The sequence below is a fragment of the Microtus oregoni genome, unplaced genomic scaffold (genome assembly GCF_018167655.1).
Source record: "Microtus oregoni isolate MIOR12 unplaced genomic scaffold, Mior012 000001F_ref0000356, whole genome shotgun sequence".
Taxonomy (NCBI): Eukaryota; Metazoa; Chordata; class Mammalia; order Rodentia; family Cricetidae; genus Microtus; species Microtus oregoni.
In genome coordinates, this window is record NW_024543060.1 from 41130062 (window position 1) to 41148197 (window position 18136).

The window sequence follows — 18136 nt, forward strand, 5'->3', positions numbered from 1 at the left end:
TTCTGATGTTTTCATGTTGTTTTTCGGATTATTGGGAGAATTCTTGCCTTGGCGCCTGCCCATCTCCTCCTATTGATCCTATCCAATGGGTCCTTTAAAAACCGGATCAGGTTTCCCTGCTGGCCAAGGGCTCCGCTTACAAAATGCCCTCACTCTCTTTCGTGGTTCCTGCTGCAGGCCAAGAACCCTCTCACCCCTCTGAAGGATCTTCAGGACAGGACCAGGCTCCCCTTGTGCCAGTGACCTGGCCAACCAAAGGCCTACCTCTTTGATTCGATTGTAGTAGGGCGATCTGCTCTCCTTATTGCACGCCTGTTCCCGCAGCTTGGGTCTGCCTCTGCGCCGGTCCCCGAAAGCCTCTTCCTGTATGCGGTGTTGCTCCGCCGCGTCTGGCCGCCGCCGCTCCGCCTCGTCTGGCCGCCGCCGCTCCGCCGCGTCTGGCCGCCGCCGCTCCGCCTCTGTGCGTCTCCAAACTCCTTACCTTATATAAGCTGTACCCCGTCTCTAATAAACGGAGGCTTCGATAAATCTGCCTAGCCTTCTTCCTCTTTCCCCCCATATCTTCCAGATAGTGCCTCTCCGGGACCCTGGAATAACTGACTGCAGGGTGGGTTACAACCCCTAGACTAAGTAACCCACCCAAAAGCAGTTTACATACATCATCCTCTGTCCCAACATATGTCAGATATAACAAAAAGATGTCAAGAATTCTTGAAGACAACGGCACTGTAAAGTAAAAGACTGCAGGAGTCCTGTACCACTGCTTATGGAAGAACATTAGACTACATTGGGCAATCACATTAGTGGAAAATACAAAACAACAACAAAATTCACAAAATTAGAGTGCTTTGTTATGTCACTGAGATTTGGGAATTATGTCAATATCTAATATTATTTAGATCATTAAAGCTATTGGTTTAGCTGGGCTTTGTTGGCACATTCCTTTAATCCCAGCACTTGGGAGGCAGTTGCAGGCCGATCTCTGTGAGTTTGAGGCCAGCCTGGTCTACAAGAGCTAGCTCCAGAACAGCTAGGGCTGTTACACAGAAAAACCCTGTCTCGATAAAAACAAATAACAACAATGACAAAAAAAGTAAGAAAACCAAAGTAAAGCAAATCCAAAACGAAACAGCAGGAATACATAGAAAGGAAACTAAATTCTAAATTAAATTTTATTTTGTTTGTTTTTTTTTTAATTTTAATTTTAGCCACTGGAAATTCAAAATAGATTTTTACGAAGAATTTTATTCTTATGCTTATATATTAGAGTGTTTAACTAAATCACCTCACATTTTAAATTTTATGAAATCCTAAGTCTAGGCCTAATTCTAGCCTTCTACCTGTTTCTGCACAGCGTGTATGGACTTTTGAATGCTCAAATAATTTAAAGCAGAAGAGGAAGAATGAAAAGGAGAAAGAGAAACATTTCATAATGTGAGAATCCATTTAGAAAGCAGACTGAGTGTCTTTAAAAGTTACGTATAACTGGGTACAGCTCCAATCATTTATTTATTTTTTTGGCTATTTTCATATGACAGCAGAACTGAATAGTTGCCAAAGAAATCATACAGCCTCACTTGCTAACTGGGCTTCTGTAGAAAATTTGCTTGCTGTATTTTTCTGGTAATACATTAATTGTTTTTGTTCCATTAGATAAAGGGTAGACAGTATGAGAAGTTATCTGCTGGTAAATATCAATAAATTTGAAATAGTGATCATTTTCTACATTTTGTTCACTTTCAGTGAAAGGACCTTCTCTTTGAACTCAGTCAAGCTTCAGTTTGAATTTGAAACTTTATTTATTGTTCTTTCTTTCTTTCTTTCTTTCTTTCTTTCTTTCTTTAATTTTCTCTTACATATTACATCTAGGCCACAGTTTCCCCTCTTTCCACTCGTTCCAGTCTCTCCCAGAGCCACTCCTCTGTTTCCCTTCAGAAAAGAGTTTTGCTTTTTGAAAAATCACTTTCTTTGCATGATTTCTGTTTCTTTTGAAAATGACAATTATTCTTTACATACGGATTAAAATACTATTATTTTGAGTGGAGCTGTGTCTTTCCACATATTGTATATAATCAAAGTATGAATTTAGAATTTTTAAAAATATGCATTGATACATATATTTACATAAATATTAAAAGTAATATAATTTACACTTGTTTCCAAAAGAAAAAGTCTATAAAACATGTCCAATATGGTTATTATAAATTATATTCTGCTATTAAACATGTCAAAAAAGAAACAAGAAGTCATTGATTTTTCAATTGTAGAATTTATTTTAAGAATCTATCTAAGAACCTAGTCATCATCATACACACACTTTTACTTCCAAGAACTCATTACTTAGACATCTGTGAGTAAAGGCAGCCTTGTCTATATAGAAAGATTCTATAATAGACACACAGACAGACAGACAAACGAAGGAAGGAAGGAAGAAAGGAAGGGAGGAAGGAATGAAGGAAGGAAGAAAGCAAAAAGAAAGAAAGATAATTAAAGAAAGATCTATCCTTGCTCTATTTTTCACTTTTGACACATTACAATAAAATTTAAAATTGAATATATTTTACTTTATCAGAAATTGCTAAGATTCTCTTCCCCACCCCCATAACTCAACCATGTCTATATAATGATAATGGGCTGATCATGCAACCTTGAAGAAAATAAGAAAGTTGCCAGACTTTGCCCACTACCTTCCCTGTTCCTCACAACATCTGAAAATAGTCTTTGGAAGATGCTAGAAATTACATGGGAGGGGAGTTGGTGTCTCCAAAAGTGGTATTTTTGATGAAGTTTTCACAAGGTTATCACCCATACTGCAGCAAGGTAAAAGTGATGCTGTCACTTTCAAATCAACTGTCCTCTCTGTCATCAGAATAATCTCATCAGTTCCCAAACTTCACTTGAATCACACACCCATTGATCTGTACCTGTTCCTTTTCCTGAGGTGAGCAGGTGCACACTTTATTCTCTCAGGAAATCACATGCAGTTTTTTCTTTTTATTCACCTGACAACCTTTATTAAGTCCTCAGTCACACTATGAAACCTGAATTAAATTGCTAATGGTCAGGGAATACAGAATGAAAGTTCAAACTTGTATGATAGTATAGACCAAATATTGGGGCTGAGATACCTTTAGGGGGTACTATTGTTTAGTTTAGTTTAGTTAGAGGGCAAAATACACATAACAAATGTAAGTGATACATGTGGTTCTAAGTTGACCTTGCAAATGTTTTCTAACGACCAAAGCCAATTATTCAAAGAGTAAAAAACAATCATGTAATTCCATAAAGAGGCACCGGTAAGATGACTGTCATGAAGGAAGTGAGATTGGCAGATTCAAATCCAAGATGGAAAAATCTTGTTTCATTAAATGCCTCACTGCCGTTTTATGACTGATTTTTCCCCTGGTATAGTTGTCCTCTGGGTTCGTTCCCTTCCTCACTCAAAGCAAAGGACAGTATCCTCAATAGAATTCTTTCACCAGTTTGCATCCTTTGCCTCACATTTCTTTGTCATCTAAGCTGTTTGCTTTCACTGGAAATTGCCCTCGTCCCTGACCCATCTGCTAAACTCCTACTCGCATTCAAAACTAACTTTAGCTGTTTCCCCCTGCAACGTCTTTATGTGTTTTCATATTACTTACTGTATACCTCTACTCACCAGATTTTATTTACAAGAATTTGTTCACACCTGCCTCTCATTTTATTGTGGGCTCTCTGAGGGAGGGTGACACATTTTATTCAGCATTCTTCTTTCCTCCTCAACATCAAACATAGAGCTTGGCACATGGTTTACATCAGTAAATACTGATTGTTAACACAATGAAAACCTACTGCTTGTTTCTCAAATGAAGGTTAAAGAACTCAGCTTAACCAAGGAGCTGCTCCTAAAAATAGAACCACTTTCATTATATATTCTGTTGTTCTCTGACCTTTGTGCACTTCTAATGGAGCTTCTCTTTCTTGTTATGCATCATTCGTTCTTCCTTTAGTATGAATATGCTTTGTCATATGCTAGAAATTGTTGTGTAAAAAACGCAGCTTGTAAAGGCACAATACACATAAACACAAACATTAGTATTCTTTTAAGACATTAATGCTTTTTTTAAAGATTTTTTTCTGGTATTTAAAATACATGTCCTGTAACAAATTCTTAAGGAGAAAGACATAATCCCCCTATTCCCAAGTCCTAATAAAATAATTAAAATAATTTATTTCTATCGAGAAAGTAGGTAGCATCACTTATTTGAGTCATTTTTACATGAATGTACTATTATCACATTTTTTGGTATTTTATATTACCTTCCAAATAATGTAAACATCTGGTCAGATTGTTATGTGTGCAATTATTACCATTCATTGCACTCTAAAAGACATTATTGCATATCAAAAGTGAGTGCTGAACAAGGAATCTAAATTTAAATAGCTTTCATTTGGTTTATCTTGTAGCACAAAAACAGACTTTTCATGAATAAAATATTCCGAGGAAGTAGAATTGTAAAAGAACATACTTTTCTCAATTTGTTTTCATTCAAAAAATTCTCTCCTACTTTTGATAGAAACTATAATAATGAGTCAGAAAAAAATTGTAATTTTAAAGTCAGCAAAATTGTACTGAAGCAGCTATTTAAATATTATCATTAAAAGCAAGTTAATAAAGTGAAATAATTTAAAAAAGAAAGCAGTTTATAGATTTTTAAGGCTAGATTTTATATTCCAAACTGCATGTTCACACATGCAGAAATCCCATAAAAACACAGAACAGGAAGCCATAATATGTACATGAAAGATCTGTAAATTTTTTTTAAAAAAAGACAAAGACCTCCAAAAATGCCATTGAGTTTGTTTTGTGTTGGCCATCTACTGGTGGCCTTTAGGCCAGCCTGTAAGGATGTTTTGTCTAGAGTGAGACTAAGTTGGAGAAAACTAACTTTCAATTTCCGAAGAGTTATCAGTTGGAGAGTTTTGGCAGGAGGGATGGGAGCTTGTGTACACTTCCCATCCCAGTGCTGGGATCCCAGCTGGTCCATAGTCATACAGGTCTTGTGCATACTGCCATAGATCTCTGTGAGTGCATATGTGTCTAGGTCCTTCTGTGTTTAGAAGACAATATATCCTTGGTAGTCTCTATCCTTTCTGGCTCTTACACTCTTTCTGCCTTCTCTTCTGCAGGGTTTCTTGGGCCTGAGGGGAGGGATTTAATGGAGATATCCCATTTAGGACTGAGTATTTAAAGGTCTTCCTCAGAGTCTGGTCCCATCAACTGCAGGAAAAAAGTTTCTCTTACAATGGCTGAGTAAGTTGCTGATCTGTGAGTATAACGGAATGAGGAGTCATTCTACTGAAATATTCCTTTTGCAGAACAATAGTATTTGATATTTCTCCGGATGCATGGCCTATTTCTTGACCTTCAAGAAATGTTGCAGATAGGCTCCATCTCATGGAATGGACCCTAAATCCAATCAGGTTTTGGTTGATTAGTCCTACAGGCTTTGTGCCATTATTACACCATCACATATTGCAGGCAAGAAGTCATTGTAAATTGAAGGGTTTGTAATTGATGTGATGTTTTCCTTTCTTCTTTGTTAGTATACAGAGTATCTTCTGGTACCATAAACACTAGTCAGTAGGGGAGAAACCTCTGCTGACTCTAGGTAGGAACCAGCTAAATTTACCTGTGTTCAATGAACTGTCTAGGTGCTGTCTTCAGGAATAAGACCCTATCATACCAGCTGCATGATTTGTAACAAATGTCTCAACTCTTCTTATTTTTATTTTCAAATGTGTACATGTGCATATTACCTTCTCTACAGGGCCCATTGTTTTGTAAAAATATAAGTAACAGCATAAGCTAATGTTTGTTAATCATGCAAAGGAAATGAATTAATGTGGCACATTTTCATAAGTATATAAATACATATGTATTTTTACATGTTCCAACATATGGGGACTCTGGAAAGTTTGATATAAAGTACTCAAAGGTTAAATTTTAAATTTTGCTTAAGGGTTTATTATTGTTACTCTTTAAATTTCTATTATTTTTAACAACATTTTTTTTAAAAAGTATTCTATCATGATTTATATTGGTTTGTGCTATATTTTTTACTCATTCTAATATCTAATTAAGGTATGTAGAGAATATTTGGCTAATTTTTAAAGGTTTTAGATTATCATCAATTACAAATATCTTTCTAAAGTGATTCCAATAACTTTCATTACATATATTCAAATTATAAAAGTAGTAGATTTAGATTTATTTCACAGAGATACATTAGTTTTAAATTTTAGTACTGCAATGTTAACATAAGGAAGGAATTCTTTTAGAAAAACTATGATTAGGGTGTATTGTCTGAGAGAAGAATCTACTTCAATTAAAAATTTCAAAAAGAATATTGTTTTAATTTGATGACCTGGCCTGTCACCTGGGTACCCTGTTCCTTTAAGAAACAAGCCCCGCCCATTTCCAACCCCTCCCCCTGACTTGGGAAGCGGTCTCCCACCTCCTCTCTAGCTCTCCTTCTGTCTGCCTGTCTTCTGGAGAGGCAGCTTCTGTCTCTCTGTCTCCCCCCACCCCCCTTTCCCCTTTCTCTCTTTTCTTTCTCTCCATAATCCACTAAATAAACTCTATACCCAAGTTCTCTCCCCATGGGTATCTGTCAGTTCCCCACCTACCAGTGCACTCGCCAAAACCTTATGTCCCCCAAGTTATAAATGATAACAAATATATCATATGTAAGATGTATTTGCAATAAAACCTGAAATTATTTAAAGAAAAAAGTAATTGTTTTTCTTTACTACCAAAAATCCCCCACTATTATTCCATTAAGAAATCATTTCGCCATTCAAAATAAATGTACATTTAAACGTCTAGCCATGGGCTCTTGAGGACAGGAACATATGAGAAAGACTTGGGGGACTTCTCCAAGCCACCGGTTACACCACATTCATCATATGTATAATTGCACATGTCTGCAGAGCTGGGCAAAGCATTTCAACCAGATGGAATGGTAGTTGTCTCAGGTACATGTTGACAATATATTTCCAGGACACTAAAAGAGGCATTTCCCTTTCAAAAACACTGTCAGGGGCTCATAAACACAGGCATTCCCCAGGGAGTCATGATAACCTTAAAAGACCATTGAGCATGAAGGAAACAGTGGAGATTTTAGGATTCTAATTTATAATACTGTCATATTGTTCATGAAATAAGATTTTCCATTTGGTTTCCTGAAGAAATAGTCTTTGATATAAATTATGAAGCTAATAGAACTGGATAAAAATGTTATTTCTAATTTATAACCACCAAATTTTTTAAATCTTTTAAGGATAATGCAGAACCATGTTGTTCAAACAGGAATTGTGAAGATAAAATTCAAAGAGTTCTTTGTAGTGATGATATCAGATTTAGCTGACAAAGGTAAGATAACTATACTGGCAGAGTCTCAGCAAGCTAATAAAGACTAAAACAGCACTCAGAGAAAACCATGTCTTTTGTTATTAGATTTACTTTTAATCTTTTCATTTGCAATGCATAATCTTAACATAATTTCTTCTCATGAATGGAAAAAGTATTAAATTATGTTAGCTCACATAAATGTATTATTTACCTGCTATAGAAGACTCCCTCTGCCGATATTGGAACACTAATGAGAAAGAATGTCTCAATTTCAAATGCTTGACATTGGCAAATGTGGAGAACAACTCCTCTTTATGAATCTAAATGTTACACACACACACACACACACACACACACACACACACACACACACATGCAATATAGTTTTAGAAAACAAGAGCATATGAAAATTAACATATATCCTTCCATAGTTCACACATTTGATGACACCATCCTCACAAAGTATAGTCAACAATTAGAGTCAAATGTGATAATTTTCTAAACATTTAAGTCATTTTCTTTCCTTGTAATATCTTTGAATGATAAAGATGCTCAGTTTGTGAAGTATCTGGCGTGGAACACACACATTTTAAGGATTATCTTAAGCCCTGATTAAATGGCTGATAAGAAGCATTTGTCGAATCCAGGATGCTGCATAATAGAAGCATATGTAAACCCTTGGAAGGCACAGCAGAAGGCTTGGCTTGTTACTATGGAAAGATTGCCAGATCCTTTGAAATAGAAGAGACGCAAGAATAGCTGTATGATGTTTAGTAGTTTGCCAATCGTGTATGAAGAAATACCCCACTAAGAGGAGAGATATGGATATAAGAAGGTGAGAAATGCATAGGAAGAGAGAACGATTCAAAATTTCCCAATCACTCTAAAAAAAAAAAAAGAAAGGAAAGAGGAATCAGACTGTAAGAGTAACTTTGCAGATTTAATACACTGAGGTTTCTGCTCAAAAACAAGAACTAAAAGTATTAAAATATTTTAAATGCACAATTTATGAAAAAGATATTAGATTAAAATGCTGAAAGCATAGATCTTATATGAAAAACGATGCTTAAGTAATGCTTGTGTTTGCTGTTTCCCCATTAAAATGAAGAGTGAAGTCTCTAAGGCAGAAAAGAATCAGTTATAAATCAGAAATCTTCAAATTTCTGATAGCCGTGTGCTATAAATTTCAGAGAACTCTATTATTTAATCAAACCCTATGATTACAATGCTTTTATGTTTGAGGAAATTAATATAAAACAAATGAAGTAGGTGTCTATGTTAAGTATCTACAGGACATACCTGTATATTAAAGAATATAGAAAGTGGCAAAGCCCAGCTTGGTGGAGCACACTTTTAAACCCAGCGCTAGACAAAGACAGGTTGATTTATGAGTTTGAGGACTGCCTGTTTTATAGAGCAGCAGAACCAGGGCTATACAGAGAAATGCTATATTGGAATGAAAAAAGAGAGAGACAGAGACAAACACACAGAGACATAAATAGCCTGAGAGAGAGATACAGACAGCAAAGCAGAAACACAGAGAGAAAGAAAAAAATGATAAATACTCATGGAGTGAAGTGATCTAGGATGAGCAGTGTATGAACATCCTACCTGGATTATTTGACCAAAGATTAGAAGTCAGTTCCAATTATATAATTGGATAATTATTGTTAATTATACAATAAAATAAACACATTATCTAGGTATAGTGGTACCCATATTTAATCTCAGCACTTGGGAGGCAGAGGCAGGTGGATCTCTCTTAGTTCGATGCCATCCTGATCTTCAAAGTGAGTTGTAGGATAGCTAGAGCTGCCACACAGAGAAACCCAGTCTTAAAAAACCGAACAAACTAATAAACAAACAAAAAAATAAATCTTCATTTTTCTTCAATGTTCCATTAAAAATAGACAGGATTACAAGAACCATGTGTAGTCTACATTAATAAAACATTATTATTATTAGTAGTAGTAGTATTTACTTTTATTTATTTTTTTTTTTTGGATTTTCGAAACAGGGTTTCTCCGTAGCTTTAGGTTCCTGTCCTGGAACTAGCTCTTGTAGACCAGGCTGGCCTCGAATTCACAGAGATCCGCCTGCCTCTGCCTCCCGAGTGCTGGGATTAAAGGCGTGTGCCACCACCGCCCAGCTCATAAAACATTATTAAACAGCATTTTCTTTTTTGGACAAAATTAATTTTGTGAAAGTTAGAAAGAAAAAATAAGCAAACAGCCCAATTACATAAAGATAACCATGTAATGAGAACTAGGGTGCCACAAAAATATTTTAAATGTATAACCACAGAAAAAAATAATTGACATAATTATTTAACAAAAAATGTAGATTACATCCACATATGCATACCACCACCTCCTCTTGAGAGCAACAATAAATTAAAGCACTGACTATATCCAGAGAGTAAGAAGTTTGTGTGTGTATCATTTTTCCTCTTCCAATACAGAAAAATAAAGGCAGCTGATGCTTATTAAAATTATCTCCAAGTGGTTTCCATGATTCATAGCATTTCTCTTTTTATTTATTTATGAAAAGCAAAACTAGCAAGGTAGACCTCTCAGCTTCCAGTACATAAATCATTGTGATGACAATAACAAGGACTGAGATGCTATGGATTAACTATTCTTCTTGTGCGGCTCAGTGTAATGTGTGTGTGTGTGGGGGGGTTAAGAGATCAGTTATCTCATTTCTGTATTACTTTCAAGTGATAAATTATATTAATATGTTATGTCTAAACAATTTTCCTTCATAAAATTCACATAATGCTAGTATTTAACCTTGATTATATCAAATTTTTGACTTTGACTTATTGGATTAATTATGGTTTCAGAGGAAATAAAAGACCAATTCTTAAAAATATTTTCTAAGAATTTGCTTTTTTACTTCCAAAAAAAAAAAAAAAAGAATAAAAAAGAGTCTGAGTCTTAGCCAGCTATACCCTAAAACCCAAGTTGTTTTTTTCTCCACTTAGAAGTATAACCAGAGGTGACTGTAGAAGTGACTGGTTGGTGGTTAGGAGAACTCATTCCTCTTTTAGGTGACATGAGTTCTGGTTACAGCACACACTGGACAGCTTCAATGGAACAGAAGGCCTCTCTCGGTCATCTCAGGCAAGTGTTGTCTCTCTCTCTCTCTCTCTCTCTCTCACACACACACACACACACACACACACACACACACACACAATAGCACTAAAGCTTAAGATAAAAAGTAGTAGAGTCTTCATGTTCTATAAAAATGCTTCAGAAAGTTATAGTAGTCCATATCTTCTTGCAAATGTATCTCTAAATAGAATGTGCATACAGAATGGCCTAAAATATTTGAAAAGTGCGTTAAATACTCATGTTCTTCCTGCTTAATTTGTGCATAACTTTAAGATAGGGTCGTTTTATTTTGAAATTATCTGTTTTGTTTTCCACTTTCTTAGAAATTTACAAATTTGTTATTTGTCTGATGAATTCTTTTTTTAATGTAAGTTCTGGAGCATGTTAGTAGAAGAAATGCTCCAAAATGAAATCTCCTTATGTATGTCCATGCGAAACTTGTCCTGTAACCTTCTTTCCACTTGTCCTTCCCCCAACACTGACAGAGTTTGATGAGTCAGCTTGATGTGAGACAAGGCAGGGTTATACAGCATTTCTAAATGCTGCTTTATGATCTAATATTCTTGGGTCATGAAATCAATTAAGAGATTATGTGACCTATTTTAACAAAGTTAAATCTAACATCCTCAGATAGAGTAGACCACAAAATAACAGAGTACAGAAACATTAGATTACAGAAGATCCACAGTTTTAAATATAAGTGTTAGACCACAAGACCAGAAAGAGCAAATGGCATATGATCTGGAAATCCTAGAGATTTAACTGGAGGCAAAATTTGAATGAATGAAATTTTGTCTCCCTAGGTGTTTTTGATGTGTGTAAGAAATACTGAAATCAAAAACTATTTTGCAATATTTTAGTTGTACAGAAACTTCCTATATTTTTATTTAAATGCTGCAATTTGTTATTATTTTCTTAAAATATTTTACCTTTATTTTTATCCTTTCAACAATTGCTATTCTGTTTTTGAAAAGCATTAGAATACCATGAGTATGAATTTATAAAAACAATTTTAAATTATAATTCTGTTGAAAGGATTTGTTTGTTAGGAATAACCCAATTGAAATAACAGAAACAAGCAAAGGTAATGCCCAGTTTTTAAAATTTGTAAATGCATCTTTCTTTCTGATTTCAGTATTTTCTGTGGGAATGTCTCTTCTCTTCTTCCTAGTTTAGTTTCACAACATATAGCCACCAAACTCCAGTCATTGCTCTTATCATTAGACAATCAGTATCAATACATCTTTTAAACAATTAGATTTTCTTATTTTATTATATCAAAACATGAACGTTTTTCCCTCCTTGTATGCAAGTGAATAATTTTCAAGCCTATTGCCTACAAAGATTCAAAGAAGACATTAGATCCCCTGGGAATGGATAAATGGACAGATGGAAACCCCCAAGTGTGTGTTGTGAATCAATACTTGGGCCTCGGAAAGAGCAATGGTGCTCTTAGATACTAAAATAGCTGTCCAATTCTTACTAGTAGCTTTTGACTCCCATAATATAGAATACAGTCATGAAATATTTCAAATATACAAATAGTACATCTATAGAAATTTATTTTTTTATGTCTGACCATCTGACATAAAAAATACATTTATATATATGTACTATTTGTATATTTGAAATGATGGTCAGCTTTATTCTATATGTTAATGACTGGATTTATGATTACATTATGTTTATGTGGATTCTTACATCCACAGCTCTGCTGTTAACTGCAACCTTGGATTCCACATATTTTTGTCTTTACTATATTGTTTCAATTGGTAAGGGTTCTCTATATTAGTCTTTCTTGTGATAATGACACAGTATAGAATCACATCTGTCACCTTCTGTGAATCATTGTCTATGGAATAGCTCACTTAACTTTACAAGCTTTCACAGCATCACCATATGAATCTCTGTGTTCCATCACCATAGCTCCAAAAACAGGCACATAAACGAACACAACCAAAATTTCTATTTAGCAAAACAGAACTCAGGTCTAGTCTAGATGTAGCTGGTGTACGAGTTCCTCGTGCTTATGTGTTGATTTCATTGGTTGTATAAAGAAATTGCTTTGGCCTAGTTGATAGGAATAGACAGAACTGAATGCTGGGAAGAAGGGCAGAGTGGCAGAAGGCATGGATCTCCTGCCTGAGACAGACCCTGGTTAGAATCTTGCCAGTAAGCCACAGTCATGTGGCAATACACATTAATGGAGATGAGTTAAACTAATGTGTAAGAGTTAGTCAATAAGAAGTTAGAGCTAATGGGCCAGGCAGTGTTTAAATGAATACAGTTTCTGTGTGATTATTTCAGGTGTAAGCTAGCCAGGCAGCCGGGAGGAAACAAAGGGGTACCCTCCTCGTGCAATATGTAGTCACAGGGAAAAAAAAATGTTCTTAGGTTTTAATTAGAGGATTGTACCAGACTTATAACCTCTTTAATTTATCAAGTTACGAACAGAATACATTTGCCAAATACATTTTTGTGTGTCTATAAATATATATGTGTCATCAAAATCCTTTTCAATTTTACACTGAAAATCAACTCAGACAGAAAATAAGTCCTAGTTACCTTCTATATGATCAGCAAAGTATGTGCTACTAGTCATTCAAATATGGATTGACATGTCAACTATAAGGAAAATCTCTTAAGATATGAGCATTCCCACTCATTTTTGGTTTTGTTATTTATCACGGGGAGCAGGATCCAGTGAATTTTATGAGTGTCTTAAACCAAAGTGCATCTCATGGTTTTTAGAGAATGGACAAAACAATATCTACCTTATAAAAATGTCACATGTACAAATGATTTAATGTCTATGCTTCATTTGAAATTTTACAAACATTATTAATCATGTTCAACAGCAGAGGAATTCAAGATAACTACTGATTATAAAATTCTGGTAAGTATTGATGGAATAGACAGGATTTAAAGCAACCGAGTGTAATGTAGATGAGGTAAAATATTTCCCAGGTATCCCAAATAAAGGGTAGGGAGGTGAAAGCTGAAAGAAAACATACATTAGGAAATGGAAGTCAACACTATGATGCAGTCTAGCTCAGAGATGGGTCAGGAGAGCTAGTCTGTCTTTGTTCCATTCTTGTCTTTTTGTGTCTCGATAAAACTGTCTCTGCTTGAACCTAAAGTGGAAACAATTTGGACAAGTATCCTAAGAGATGTCACTTTCAGAATTTTTTCCATTGTATCAGAACCATGTAAAAACTAAAATATCCAATACCTAAGAGGGGTTAAGAAGATAGGAAACTTTAACCAAGTATTGAATCTGGTTTCACCTGTCATTTATTTTAAGCAATTGCTTTGGTTCGGTTAAGAATACTAAAATTTTAGCTCTTTCCGAGGTTCCATAGATCACTCAATATAACAGACTATCACAGATACTATTGCTTACCCTACAAAAGTTGATGGTAAGACCCTCTTGTTAAAAACACCACATACTCAAGTCAAGGAATATATAGAAAGTAAGCTGGCATGGATGTGGAAGCTTCATCCTAATGGCTAGCCTTTGCGTGGTTTAGAAGTGCTATGCAAACCGCAGGAAGAGAAATGTAATCATCAAACTACCCAGCTGTGTACCTTGTCAGCTACAATAAAGTCTGCTTGAGTAAGACAACCTGTTAATGAGATAATGACATGAACATTGTGGAAGAATGTAGTCTTCAACTACTTCCTGATTATAGATTAACTCCCTAAGATGTAAACCAAACTTGGTACCATTTTAGATCCCTAAATCTGAGGCTACACACATTGTTGGTTCCAGGGGAGAGCCTACTACTATTATTTTGTGAAACAAATATACTATCCAACCAGCTTCTGCTGACTTATCATTATACCTATAGATTAATTCATCTTTAGAGCTCAGTTAGTGAATCTTCTGTTAGCAGTACCTACAGGTTAATTCAGAGACCTACAACTTTCCAAGGCACAGAGAATTAGAGACTGGAATGTTCATCTCGTGTAGTGACATCTGTAGCCTATAACCTCCTTTAATGGCTCAAGGATTGCTTTGAAAGGGGGCAAGTTAGAATCAGAGTTGTTGAAAATGGAAGAAAAATAAAACAAAACAGTGTCCTCTGGGTACAACAGTGCATATGCACATATGAACACATACTAACTGTGACAACATAAACAAGACCTACGCGAACTCAAAACAACAAATCCCAGCATTGAGAATAAGTGGTAGACTTGAAGTTCTACCCCTAAAAGAGGCTTGATTAACAATTGATACTATGTGGTGAGGGGTAATCAGCTTTCTTTAAGGGTATTGTCTGTTTTAAGCTGACAATGTTCCAGTTAAAAGTTACATATCCAATATATACGGGAGGCTCAAACTGGAATTAATGATTGGAAAAGAAAATAGGAGAATACCGAGTTAGGTAGGTGACAGGGATTTGGCTTTATAGGTGTTAGAGTGGGGTAAATATTATTAAAACACATTGTATGAAATTTCCAAAGAACTAATTACAAAAAGTAAACTAAATTAAATTTAAAAATCTTATTTATGTACCATAACTAACACAAAATTCTTCATATAACACTAAACCAGGCCACTCTCTTACTATTGAATATTCTGATATATATTGCAATTTACACTGGAATTATCTCAGAAGTAACATTATTTGAAAAACTGAGTTTTTCATTTATTATTTTGTAATGGAAGAAAAGTGATCTTTCTCTGAAAATGTTTTATACTGATATTTACTATTCAGAAAATTAGCAACAAACTTTTGGTCAATTGATTGTTCTTGCTCTATTCCTTTTTGATTCTACTTTGAATCATAAGTGTCTTAATCAAGACATAATAGAGAAATATAACAAAATATTCAGGTGATATCTTTCATTAAGTGGATTCTCTGACTACTCTTTTAGTTTTTTTTTTTTTTTTTTTTTTTTGGCCAGTGACCCCCAAAAAAACAAGAGAGTATCATCAGTCTCAAGCATTTATCAAGAGGACCTTAACGTTGCTTACTGTGTACCTGGCCTCTCAGCAAAATGAGTCAGGCATATGTCAAAGTGGAGTTGGAATCCATCAGTTTCCTTTACATACAAAGACTTTTCTTACCCACCCTTTGGAATACTTAGTATTCCTGCCTCAGTCTTGAGTGCTGAGATTACAGTTTAAGCCATCTTAATTAAGAATTGAATAATGAATTTTGTTGACCCCCCAATAAGAATAAAAAGACCATTGACCAGCAGGCTTGAAGTATCCCCACTATCTCGGATCAGCTCCTGATCTATAGGAACATTGTGTTTCCTCTTTTCTTAAGCTACCAATAACAAAATACTTCTTCCTAAGCTCTCCCCTTGCAGTTTGTGAATTTTAATACAAACTCAAGAGTCAAGACTTCTATGGCCACTGACTCACTGGAAGTTGTATGTGTCACTTTCTCCTCAATCAGAGACTACCTGGGGTGAGCAAAAAAGCCCCCAATGGGACAAAAGATAGCCCATTTTACCTGTATTACTATGAGACAATGAATTCTTCAAGAGACTGATCATAACACTGTATTAACAGGGGCTTTAATACTTGAAAGTCTTAAGAAATTGAAATCTCTCAATGCCTTGGTAAAATACGTTCTAGAATGGATACATCTTCTCCTGTAGAAAATGTGTGTCTTATTTTTAGAATTGAATTAAGAAGGAAGGGAATATGCTAATACCCTTAACTTAAACTAACTCTTTCTAATTCTCTATGAGACACTGATATATGTGACTGTATTAAAAAAAACAGTCAAGCAGACTGACTATCAGCTGATTAAATGCACTGATTAAACTTAGAAACATTCTCAATCACTCTTAAAGGAATATAAATCTAGATGAACTGTTGTATTTTATTAAGTTATGTAAATGTAGAACACATATGCATATATGTAATCAAAGAATAATTTCACATATTTAAAAGTATATTCAAATAATTTAAAAATATCTTGCTCTCCAGATTTCAATGGATTTATATGTTCCACTATGATTTATTTGCACACTGTGAACATTTTATGATCTACACCTAATTTGGTTAAGTTCACTTATCCCCCAAATTTCACAATTAGTTCACATTCTTTTATTATTATTATTATTATTATTATTATTATTATTATTTTAATTAAAAATTTCTGCCTTCTCCTCACCTCACTTTTCCCTCCCCCTTCCCCCACTCCCCTCCCCACTCCCCTCCCCCTCCCTCTCCAGTCCAAAGAGCAGTCAGGGTTCCCTGCCCTGTGGGAAGTCCAAGGTCCTCCCCCCTCCATCCAGGTCTAGGAAGGTGAGCATCCAAACAGTCTAGGCTCCCACAAAGCCAGTACATGCAGTAGGGTTATTCTTTGCCAACTGATAATTCAAAGTAGCAATTGTAGAAAAATGTGTTAAATGTATAAGTTTTCCATTTATTCCATCTGAAATTGTATTTGATTTCATGACCATTCAAAATATTAATGGTCATTCAATCTAAAAGTTCAAAAAAAGAAATATCCAAAGGAAAGGTTAATTGATTTTCTATGACTGTGGTTAAACATCCAGAAAATTAAGGCACAATGATAACAAACTGACTGTCAATGAAAAACATTTTCAGATTTGTTAAAAGACTATTGGAAAAACCACACCTTTAAAAACGCAATTTGACTTGAAGAAAAACAATTGACAATATTTTAAAGTTACTTAAACCAATTATACACCTTTCTCTGATTATTATAAAGAAGAAGAAAAATATACATTACACTGGAGCAATGCCCAGGGATATACTATTGCCATTATAAATACTTTCCTTCCACTTCCTAATGACTGACAAGAGAGGAGATATCAAATGGAAATACAATATAAATAAAAAAGAAAATTTACAGTCAAACTCAATAAAACATTTTAATTTCAAAAGGCAAGGTCTTCTTTTCTATACACATAAGATAGAAGATAAATACAATAATTTTATGGTATATAAAGCTGTAAGCATCTTAGTTCCAGACAAGGCTATCTGTAAGTATAGGAGAGTTAGTGGTAAATATATTAAACGCATGAATAGCATAAATTAAACTTAGAAATTGAGTAGAACAGTGTTCATTCTACACTGTCTTGCCTAGCAATGCATATGGACAAACCCATCAGACATTTTTAACAACATCATTTCCCTGGAAAACACTATAATTAAGAAGATACTTTAGTAACAGGAACTTTCAAATTCTGATTATGGCAAAGTTAGAAAATAAACCATTTTGGTACAAAGAAGCACTGAAGTGTTAATTTGCAGCTCAGAATAATAAGGGAATTATTAGTCTTGATAAGATGAGAACCTATTTGCATCGCTTTTTTGTTTATATCTTGAGATATGCTGCCAGTATTCAGGTCATTAAACTTTTATCCTTTCAATTTTTTTCTTATGAAAGACTTTCATTTTTCTGTCATTTCATTTATTCAAGTCAGAAATATTTTTTTTTATTAGAGGCAGAAAAAGTAATTGAGGTACCCATGTAATATCTAAATTATTCACTTTCCTCTCTTTTCTTGTTATTAAATCAAAATCTTTTTGATGAAAAGTACCGGTATGCTTGTTCTTCTTTCTGGGTATCAGGGGAACAGAGAGTGTCTGATTTTTCTATCAAGGATCTTTGCTGCCTAGTATGGCACA